Here is a 12,221-nt window from a genome sequence, read left to right on the forward strand (position 1 = left end):
ATTTGAATTTATCCTTTCCTTTGATTGTTACGTTGTCATCAATCTGTGGATCTTCTATGTCTTCTTCACTTGTAGATAGGTACTCTGTTTTCGCGAGGTTAATATCTAGGCCAGCCTTGGTATATTCTTCTTGTAGTTTCTTCATCATGTAGCTGAGGTCGTCTTGGTCTTGTGCAATCACTACTTGATCGTCTGCAAAACTTAATGTATATAGGTATTCGTTCCGTACCTGTACTCCCATGCCTTCGCATTTTCTTTTCCATGTAGTCAAGGCTTTCTCTAAGTATATTTTGAATAGGGTTGGAGATGTGGAACAACCCTGCAGCAGCCCTTTTGTTCTGGTGAAGTCTCCTATGATTCTTGTTCCCATTTTAATGGACACTTTATTTTCTTTATACATAGCTTTTGTAGGATCTATGAGTTCCGTCTGTATTTCAAATTTGTACATTGCCTCCCATAGTTCTGACCTTGGTACAGAGTCATACGCCTTTCTCAGGTCCACAAATGCCAAGTGTATATCTCTATTTTTTGCTTTTTTCTTTTCCAACAGTTGTTCCAGTGTGTATATGTGGTCTATGCATGATCTTCCTGCCGTGAAGCCTGCCTGATCCTCTCCGATTTTGCCTTTTATCGCTTGCTCTATCTTTTCCCGCAGTATCTTCCCATATAATCTTTCTATTGATGATATTACGCTTATTCCTCTGTAGTTTTCGCATCGTTTTCTATCTCCTTTCTTAAATATAGATGTCATATATGCCGCCGTCCATTTCTTTGGGAGCTGTTCTCCATTTATGGCTTTCTGAAATATCCATTGTATCATCCGGTGTAATTTTTTTGATCCGTATTTTATAAGCTCAGGTGAGATGCCTCCAGGTCCCGGTGCTTTCTGATTTTTGATTGCTTTTATGGCCGTTCTCATTTCCCTATCTGTTATTTCTATTTCTTGTTGTGGGAATCTGCTTCGTCTTCGCCTGTTTTCTTTTCCAATGAATTGTGGTCTTTGTTCTGTTAATAGTTCCTTGTAGTAGTCCTTCCATTCTTTGTCCTGTATATTTCCCAATTTAATTTTTTCTTTTGAGTTTTGTTTCAATCCTCTCAGTACTTTCCATGACTCCGAAGTTCTTGTACCTCCTATATATGTTTCAATATTTAAGCAGATTCTTTCCCATTCTTCATTCTTTTGCTGTGTTATTTGTTTTTTCACTTCTCTATCTTTTTCTCTATATTCTTTATAAACTTCATCGTTGTTTGTTTAATAAAATTTACCATCATTAAGTAATAAATGTTGAGGTACTTCGTCGCATGTGTAAACAAAAAAAATTACTAAGAATAATCAAAGAGGGGAAAATGTAATACTTAAGTCATGTGTTGAGAGGCGAAAGATACGAATTACTTCAAGTTATACTGGAAAGAAAAGTACAGGGTAAAAGATCAATAGGAAGACGATAGAACTCGTGGCTGAAAGACCTGAGGAGATGGTTCGACCGCTCATCCGCAGAAATCTTTCAAGTAGCAGTTTCCAAAACTACAATTGCTATTTAGATCGCCTTCGAAAGGAGGCGGCGCCATGAGAAGAAGAAGTAATAAAATCTACTTAGGATTTTAAGTATTGACTCATTTCCCATATACTTGTATTATGGACTCACATTAGCAACCTTTTCATCAGTTCAAGAACCTTTGGCATAACACAGATCAAAGGCTAAAAAACAATAGACGATAAAATACTTCTACAGATGGAAAAAAGAAAGAAATATAAAGGAAAAAATGTACAAATCGGTAAAAGAGTTAACAAGGACACTAAAAGACAAGAAAGAAGTACTGCTAATAAATTTTTGCAAGAAATTAAAAGATGGGAGGAGTACGTTGGAAAACTTTTCCAAGATGAAAGAGGGGAAATGCGGGAGATACAAGAATTAAATCCATTAGGGAGACAGAAGATCACGATAGATGAAATTAATTATGCTATTAAAAACTCTAAAGATAGTATGTCAGCTGGATTAGACGAAATAACTGTAGAGCTGTTAAAACTAGTGGAAGAGTATATCATCATCATCATCATCATATAACGGGTCCTACAGCGGTCCTACGGCGATTGCCGGTTCCCGCATTTCAGCCTCCATCTTTTCCTATCTCTCCAATCTCCCTCTTTTAAGCCTCTAGATTGCATTGTTTTTGTAATTTCTCTTCTCCAGGAATTTGGTGGTCTTCCCCTTTTTCTTCTTTCTGGCCGAATATACATTAAGGCTTTCTTTGGCCACCGCTCCTCCTCTATTCTCATCACGTGACCATACCATTGTAATTGCCTTCCTTGTATTCTATCTGAAAGAGTATCTCTAATTCCTGTACGGTTTCGTATTTCCTCATTCCTAATTCTTTCCATTTTCGATACTCGACATGACCTTCTAAGATAATCCATTTCCACAACGTCTACTTTATCTCGTTCATTCTTTGTCATCGTCCAACATTCGGCACCATATGTGGTAATTGGTTATACAATTGCTCTGTATACGCGAAGTTTGGTATGCAATTTTATTTTATTAGACCATAGTAATGAATTCAGTATTCGGATGCATTTTTTCCCTTGGGTTATTCGGTTTTGTACATCTATCTTAACTCTGCCATCTGCTGATATGATGCTTCCTAGATATTTATACTGGTTGCAGCCTTTTATGACTGCGTTTTCAAGCCTCAGATCTGTGGTATTTCCTCCAATTTTTAAATATTCTGTTTTGTTTATGTTTACAGTAAGCCCCCATTTGGCATATTCCTCAAATAATTTTCGATTCATATAATTTATATCTTCCTCATCGGTTGCAACCACCACCTGATCATCTGCAAACAACAATGTATACAGAGTTTCTTGTCCCACTTCGATGCCCATAAATCTACATTTATTTCTCCAATTCCTCAATGCTTCTTGGACGTATATTTTAAAGAGTGTCGGTGACAAACAGCATCCTTGCTTTAGGCCTTTAGTGACTTTAAATTCATTTGATGTTCTGGTTTCAATTTTTACACAACTAACTGCATTTTCGTACAATTTATATATCGCTCGGATATACGTCGAATCCAATCCGGACCTTTCGAGGACCTCAAACATTTTCTTTAACGGGACACTATCATATGCTTTCTCAAGGTCTATAAATACCAAATGGGTCTCTCTACTTCTTTCGACACGCTTTTCAATTATTTGTCGTAGGATAAATATATTATCAAGGCAGGATATCCCGGTACGAAAGCCGCTTTGTTCTTCAATATCTTGTATCTGTCTTTCAACCCTCTTCTTTAATATTCTGCCATACAACCGGCCCACAGAGCTCGTCACACTAATACCTCTATAATTGGAACAGTCTCTTTTATTCCCTCTCTTATATATGGAGCTTATATAAGATTTATTCCAATCTTTAGGAATTTCCTGGTCTCCACACATACATTTATTGAAAAGGTCTACTATTAATTCTAAAAGTGCAGTCGACCCATATTTAAGTAGAGTAGTTAGGAAGACTAACCTACAATCCATTTAAGACGACAAAAGGACTTCTACAAGGCTGTGCTACGTCCCCTACTCTGTTTAAAATATTCTTGGAAAAGACACTCAAACCATGGAGGAGAAAGTGCGAAGAAATGGGCATACCAGTAAGAGACGAATACCTATACACCTTAAGTTTTGCCGACGATCAAGTAGTCATCGCACAAGATGAAGAAGATCTCAGCTTTATGCTCAGAAAACTAGAAGAAGAATATAAAAACAACGGAATGGAAATAAACTTAGAGAAAACCGAATACCTAACAACAGAAAACAAGGATATGAGAAACCTAGAGATAGACGAGGGAAGAAAAATAAATGGAACAGATAAATTCAAGTATTTAGGAACCATAATATCGAACCAAGGAACAACAGAAGAAGATATAAACAACAGACTGAGACAAACAAGAAACTGTATAAGACAACTAAACTCAGTGTTGTGGGATAAGAACATTACGATAAAGACAAAAAAGAGAATATATAACACCCTGACAAGAAGTATCCTGACATATGGGTCCGAAAACTGGACAATAAACAAGAGAAATAGAGGTAGAATAAGAGCAGTAGAAATGGAGTTCCTGAGGAGAAGCTGTAGACTTACAAAAAGAGACAGAATTGAAAACGCAGAGATTAAGCGGAGAATGGGAGTGCAATCAGACATAATCGACTATATAGAGGAGAAGAGACTATCCTGGTACGGCCACGTCAGAAGAGCGGACAGAGGACGCTGGATAAACAAAATCACAGAATGGAGCCCGATTGGAAGAAGAAAGAGAGGAAGACCCCGAAGGTCATTCAGAGATGAAATCGACGAGGCTATGGAGAAAAGAACCCTGCGAGATGGAGACTGGAATGACAGGGAAAATTGGAGAAAACGGTTGAGTGAAGGAAGACAGTGAAAACTGTGGAAATCCTTAGTAGTAGTAGTTAGGAAGAGTATAACTTGGAAGTATTGTTGGCAAATGTGTTCAATACGGTATACGATACGGGAATAATACTGCAAGAATGGATGAAGTAAGCATTTATAACCATCCATAAAAAAACAAGCAGCAAAAGACTATAGAATATTAAGCCGATACTTTAAAAGTCATATACTGATTTAGCGATGTCGTGATGTAGACGTTCAAATACACTTGTGGTTTGTTGACTATGAAAAAGGTTTTGATAGAGTGAGACATGAAAAACTAATCAATATTTATGAATAACATTGACAGTAAAATTATAAAGATTGTCAACTCCTTCTCTCTAACTTAATCTCGGTCTTCCCTGCGGTGTTCAGTTTAATACTTTATTTCGAATTCTACTGTCATCCATTCTTTGTATGTGCCCGTACCATCTTAGTTGATTGATTCTTATGCCCTCTGTTATTCTATGTTTAACACCCATGATCTCTTGAATTCTCTCGTGTCTTACTCTGTCTAATCTTGATTTACCGGCCGCTCTTCTCCAATAATCCACTTCTTTTGCTTCCAAAGTCCTCACGGTTTTCTTGCTCAGTGGCAATATTTAACTTCCATATGTAACAATGCTCTTGAAAATGCTAGTATACTTCTTCTTCTTCTTAACATGTCATACACCAAAGTGCGTAGGCGACTATCTCATTACTAGAATTCTGTTCTTGGCGGCGTGACACAGCTCGCCTGTATTGTGTATTCCTGTCCATTCTTTAATATTCCTTAACCAGGATAATTGTTTGCGGCCGGCTCCTCTCCTACCTTCGATCTTCCCTTGTAGGATTAACTGTGGTATTTCATATTTTGCTCCTCTCAATATGTGCCCAAGGTAACCAATCTTGCGTTTTTTAATTAATTCAAAGAGTTCTCTTTCCACGCCGGCTCTCTTAAGGACGTCATCGTTTCGAACTCTATCCACCCAAGGTATGCGCATCATTCTTCTCAATGACCACATTTCAAATGCTTCAAGTTTGTTGATAGATGTCTTTTTCAAAGTCCACGTTTCCATGCCATAAAGCAAGATGGATTATATGTAGCACTTGACCATTCTGTAGCGTATTTCGAAATTTAGGTTTTGATTACATAGGAGCGGTCTGAATTTCACAAAAGCTTGTCTTGCCATTTGTATTCGGGTTTTTATCTCTTGTTGTGGATCCGATTGGTCATTGATTGTGGTGCCAAGGTATTTAAAAGTTTTCACACGTTTTATGCGATCGTCACCTATGCCTATTATCGGGTTTTCTGGAGGGTTTCTGCTAATGACCATATATTTCGTTTTCAAAATGTTGATTTTGAGGCCATATTTTTTACCTATGCTAGTATACATTCTGTGTTTATTTTCTCCTGAAATTGTTTTAGTTTATAGTATGCTGTTCAATTGTCGAATAGTTTATCTTCCCTGGTTATTTCTGCGTTTAATCTCTTCATCCAAATTGTCGTCATTGGTTATGTGTATGCCTAGATATTTATACATTTTACAGTGATTTATTTGTTGTTATTGCTCTTTCCAAATTAGATTTTGTTACTCTCCTTCTATATGCATGTATTCTGTTTTATTGATATTTACTTATAAGCCCCATTTCTGATATTCCTGAATAAGTTTGAGTGCCATATATTCTAGATCTTCGTAGTCCTGAGCCAAGACTATTTGGTCATCTGCAAAGCATAGTATGTACAATGTGGTGTCGTTTCGAGGGATTTATATACCACTGCATTTACTTTTCCACGTCTTCAGCGTTTCCTCCAAGTAGATCTTAAACAAAGTCGGCGACTGACAGCATTCTTGTTTGAGTCCTTTGTCTATCACAAACCTTTTGGATATCTCTTGGCCTATCTTGATTTTATTCTTGTTATTTTTATAGAGTTTTTGCACTGCCTTGATAAAAGTTAGATTGATCTTTGATTTTTCTAAAGCTTCCCATAGTTTTGATTGTAGTACTTTGTCGTTTGTTTTTTAAAGATCTATGTATAGAAGGTGTATTGCTTGGTTTCGTGCCATTTTTTTCTATATGTTGGGTAATTGTAAAGAGATGGTCAATTGTCGATGTATCTGCTCTAAAGCCAGCTTGCTCTTCGGCCTCCATATCACTGTATTCTCCCTCTATTCACCTTTTTATTAATCTTCTGTAAACTCTCAAGATAGTGCCTAGCACCATATAGCATATAAAAAGTATATTATAAAATTCGTAAAATATAGTTCTGCTCACAAGAAAGTAGTGCACATAAAATGCAATAAAATATTTTATTTATTTACTATTTTCAGATGTTAAAATTGATATTCGTATTTTTTCATACATGATACTAACCCTCATAATACCAGATTTTTTGTTAAACGTAATACCAATGGGGTCATTAGTGACCACAAAGCTTTCCATCAAACAGTGTAATATTTTTAAAAAAATAGTTATTTCTATAAATTATTTTTTATATATTTAATTATTAAATTATAATAAAGAACTAATAGTTTTAAAAATTGTTTGTGTACAATCAAGGCAAATAGTTATGTGATGGTCCTTACAAACAAATCGATTGTACTTCTGACATCTCTGGAAATATTTTCTGTCCAAATTTCTGGGGCATTTCCAACACCTACTACGTTTTAATTCTCCAGGTTTTTGGTGGATGACCTAGTTATGTAGAAGCTTTATGTTTACTTGATTAAGTAGCAACTAACTCTTTTCCTAACTGTCACGGGCTATCTTTTTGTCCAAGCTTGTCCATGGTTTCTACACCTGACTTTGTTTTATTGTAATCAACAATTATTTGCGGCTTTTGTTTTTCATCTTCAGAAATTTTACCACTTTAATCCATAGTTGATCGCAAAGTAACAATTTTTCTTTTTTCGGACAATAGGAGGATAACATCTGTGTAACCAAATTTTGTTAAAGATTGCTTTGAAACTCTAAAAAGGTACCTTAACGATGAATAGCTATCTCCAGTTGTCAAGAACCGCAAAGTTATCGCCAATCTTACATCAGCAGGTATTGATTTTTCAAAGTTGCTTTTACATTTCTCTCTTAATAGAATAGTTTAACTATATACAGAAGATTGTTAAAGTTGTTTTTTTAACATCCTTGTAGAATTTTTAATAAACGCATTGTCGTTGCCTTCTAAATCCTAGAATACAAAAATTACGAGTTTTAAAATAACTCATCCAAGTTGGTCGGTTCAATCTTTTACGTTTTTTTATATTTCTTTAACACGAAATATGCAATACTAAATCGTCGTAGAAAAATAGCTTCACTTTTTGCCATGGTGAATGGACTAAAAGGCACTATATGTGGACGAGGAAAAGGCAAGCGTCTAAGCACACACGCAAAAATCTTTATAAAGGAACGTTGAAACGCATGTTGAAAGTGGAAGCGCACCAGTGTGGACATACCCATATGCTTGCTTTTCACTTGTCTATAAAAAATATTATATGCATTCTAACATTTTGCTCATAACTATTGTTGGTAATAATTGTTTCCTAGCAATGTATTCAATTCTTCATCTGTATTTTGTGACACCTTGATATTTACTGATTGTTTTATTTTAGTTTTTCGTTTAATTCTATATCATGGCACTGAGGTAAAGAAGTCGTTTTGTTTTATTCTCAGTAAAAAAAACACTAAAATAAATTTATTAAGGTTAGTATTCCTTTAAGTTAAGGATATTTCTTCTTATCCTTGGGCATTATGTAATATTTAAAAAAATTTATTTGCAAAAGTCTTTATTGAACACATAATTAAAAAAATGAAAAAAATGAGAATTTTATAGTTTTTTTTTAATAGCATTGAAACGTAAAAATTTCTAGTACTAAGTGAATTACAAGAACTAAGAAAACAGCACGCGTGTTAAAAATATTACTGTAAACATAATATTTACTCTCGACCTATGGTTAGTTCTATATAAACTCAAATAGTACTAAAATATTTACAAAACCAGTGATTTTTTATTTTTCTTCAAAGATTACCATCCATGTCCCCAACCACCATGGCCCCATCCATGACCCCAACCGCCATGTCCCCATCCGTGGGAGATAACAGCGCCATGGTGAGCGGGTCCGGCAACGACGACTCCAGCATGGGCTACGGGAGCCACGACGGCAGCGTGAACAGCTGGAACAGCGATAACAGCTCCATGGTGACCCCAGACTCCTGGCGCGGGTGCAGCGCTAGCTACTGCCAAGACAGCCAATATGGCGACGCACTAAAACACAATTAAGATTTGTTATTGCTATAAATATACTGGTTTATTCGAAATAGATGATTTTAGGATAGACAGAAGAATTTTTTAAGCTTTGAATATACGCAAGATCAAACAGAGAAGTAAAAAAATCTAGTAACTAAAGCAAAAAATGATTCCTGGAAAAGTAAATTCGAAGAACTCGACAAATATATAGGGCCAACAAGATCAAGAGAAGCATGGGAAACGGTAAAAAACCTAAGTACAATCAGAAAAAGGAGTGAGTAGAATAGATTTAATAGAAGAAAGATCTTGGATCGAAGATCACTCACAACTTCTGATTGAAACAAGAACGCAATTCACGAACAAGCAAGAGCAGCCACTAGACAGCTACATGGATTACTGTGGAATAATAAAATAACAAAATAAAATAAAAAAAAGAATTTATAAAACAATAATAAAAAATATTGGGTTGTACAAATCAAAACAAATCAAAAATTAAGGCAATGGAAATGGACTATTGGAGACGATGTTGCCGGCATATTAGATAAGGTGATAAGGTGAGGAATTTAGACATTAGGAGAGACATGGAAATTGACCTAGACATAATATATTATGTCTAGATGTCATATGATGGAATAGAACACAGCCACAATAATTGTACTTCATATAAAGGAAGACAAATCTAATTTAAAAAATTATCGACTATTTAGTCATCTTAAGGATGTCTACAAATTGTTTCACTACTATAAACTAAATAATAGTTACAAAAATGCCAAGAAAACTGAAAGCTAAAACCAGCAATGTCCGTAAAGCTTCACAAAGCCAGTGATTATATGTAACCCATGGAAATTTTACCAGAGAAAACAATGAAAAGCAAAGTATAAAAAATCTAATAGGGAAAACAGGGGAATACAATAGGCTCCTTTTCCTATTGCTTTTCATAAATATGTTGAAATGATTGCGTTTCAAGCAACCAGCAAGCAACAACCGTTGTTATAAATCACGTAAAAATAGAACCGGGTGTCAGACACGAGGATACAATGTCACCGATTTTTAATACGGTCGAGGAACATGCTTGTAAGAATTTAGATTGCAGTCTAAGAGAATAAACTACCCAGGATGTAAACCAGACACCTTTTGGTTAAATAACATTCCCATCGATAAAGTAATAATGGCAGAAGATAAAGAAAGAACAAGAGGAAAAGTAAAGGAACTCATTGAGTCAACTAAAAATTTTGAAACATAAACATATCAAAGACTAAATTTACTAATCTACTTATATATATATATATATATATATATATATATATATATATATATATATATATATATATATATATATATATATATGTTTTACAGTTTAAGTCACTGCGATTACACTAGTAGTAAATATAGAAATTAATAGAAGAATATAAACATGTCTAAAAGTCCAAATTTGACATGATACTTACCAAGAATTTCATGATTTTCGTATTGAAAGTGTTACTACTAAAGCAATGACTCTAGTTAGTTATTCTTACTATCAGCCCGGTTTATATAGGTACCATTGCAGTATGTTACTCTACGTTCTTAATGACTTGACCTTCATCTAATTAACCAAGAAAAATTGTGGCAATGTTATTATTATTGTCGATATCCGCATGGCGAGCCTATTTTGTTATGAAATTAAAAATTAAATACTGCTTTGTCACTTTTGCGGTATTGAGTTTTTGCTCGAAACTAAAAAAGAATACATTTTGAAACGCGTATAGAAGTTATGCGAGACGCAATACCAAGATATGCGAAGGTAAATTTATTTATTTATCGTATGGCATACAATAAGAACACATATTTAAAAAGCAATATAAAACATTACATGGAGTATTACAAACGAACATCTAATGCATTAATATAGTCTAAAACATTTTCGGTCGCATTCAGGAACTCGTCAAAAACTCCAGGGAACCGCCTTCGGGGGCATTCTTCAACAATGTGACGGACGGTCTGTCGTTGCGCACCACAGTCACACTCCGGAGTAAGGGCTTTTCCCCATTTATGTAAGCTGTCAGCACATCTACCGCTTCTTGTTCTTATTCTGTTTAGCGTTGTCCATGTACTCCGGGTCAGTTCAAAGCCTGGCGGTTTCTGATCGATACAGGCCATTTGCTGTGCTTCCTGTGGTGAGTCGCGCTCCCATTGTCTTCTCCAAGCGTTGGTGAGGTCGAAATGTTCCTGATGTAAGGAGGTGGCCCTTAACATGACAGGATATCTGGAGCGCAGTCTGTTCATTTCGATATCACGCCTATCATGGTGGATGGGTAGTTGATGGTTAGACTGGATTTTTCGATATTCTCTGAGAAGGGAGTGACTTCTTCGTAGTTTCGGCGGTGGAATGTGACTCAGAATGGGGAGCCAATAGTTGGGTGTTGGTCTAATTGTACCTGAAATCATTCGCATTGTCTGGTTTAATTCTTCTTCCTTTGCCCTATCCGTTTCGGACGTTGGCTATTAACAAGGCTATTTTGACTTTGTTTACGGCACCTCTGAACAGTTCGGTCGATGTTAGTCCGAACCATTGTCGCAGGTTATGTATCCATGAGTGTCGTCTTCTTCCCGGTCCCCTCCTACTGTCGATTCTTCCTTGGACTATTAACTGTAGCAGACGGACTATTAACTGTAGCAGCCTGGTTTAATTGGGTGTCAATAATCTTCGTGTGTTTGCTATTGAGCCATACTGGGGAAGCATATTCAGCTGTCGAGTATACAAGTATGCGAAGGTAAAGAAGGGAACAAACTTAAAAAGTTTATTTTGTTCTAAACGGAAAATTTCCCAGTTATAACATCTGATTAAGAGTACATTGCTTGACAGTTGCATCTCAGTTTTTTCAATATATTTGATAAATGACAACAAACTATAAATATTTGTCAAAAGTTATTTGTTTGTGGTATTTTAAGATTATTTACTATCTTTAATGATAATTAACCACAATTTTAGTTTAGATAAGTTTATTTTTACGTTTTAATTTCCATTTAGGATTTTAAGAATAATTTCCAGGAACTATTAACAAGTTGACTGCCATAGCGGTCATTATGGCCGCTCATACTACTACTAGTAAAAAAGAATGTAGTGATTATCGAGCGATCAGTCTAATGTCACATACCTTAAAAACCCTGCTAAAAATCATCCATAATAGAATACACGCTAAGCTGGAGATGGATATTAGTGATTCCTAGTTTGGATTTCGGAATGGAGTGGGCACAAGAGAGGCACTATTTTATCGCCGTTATTGTTTAATGCTTATTCTGAAGAAATCATACAAGAAGCTTTGGTAAACGAGACAGACAACATTAGGTATGCCTGAGATGCAGTCATAATAGCCGACAACTTGGAAGACTTAGAAAGAATAATGAACAAAATATATATAGTGGAGAATACGGACTTTCACTTAACATCAAAAAAACCAAATTTATGAAAATTAGCAAGAACAACAATACAAACGAAATATTAACGGTAGGCGGCCAACAGAATGAGAGAGTAAAAAGATATACTCACTTGGGAACGATAATCACAGAAAATAACGATTATACTGCAG

The sequence above is a fragment of the Diabrotica undecimpunctata genome, chromosome 1 (assembly GCF_040954645.1).
Source record: "Diabrotica undecimpunctata isolate CICGRU chromosome 1, icDiaUnde3, whole genome shotgun sequence".
Taxonomy (NCBI): domain Eukaryota; kingdom Metazoa; phylum Arthropoda; class Insecta; order Coleoptera; family Chrysomelidae; genus Diabrotica; species Diabrotica undecimpunctata.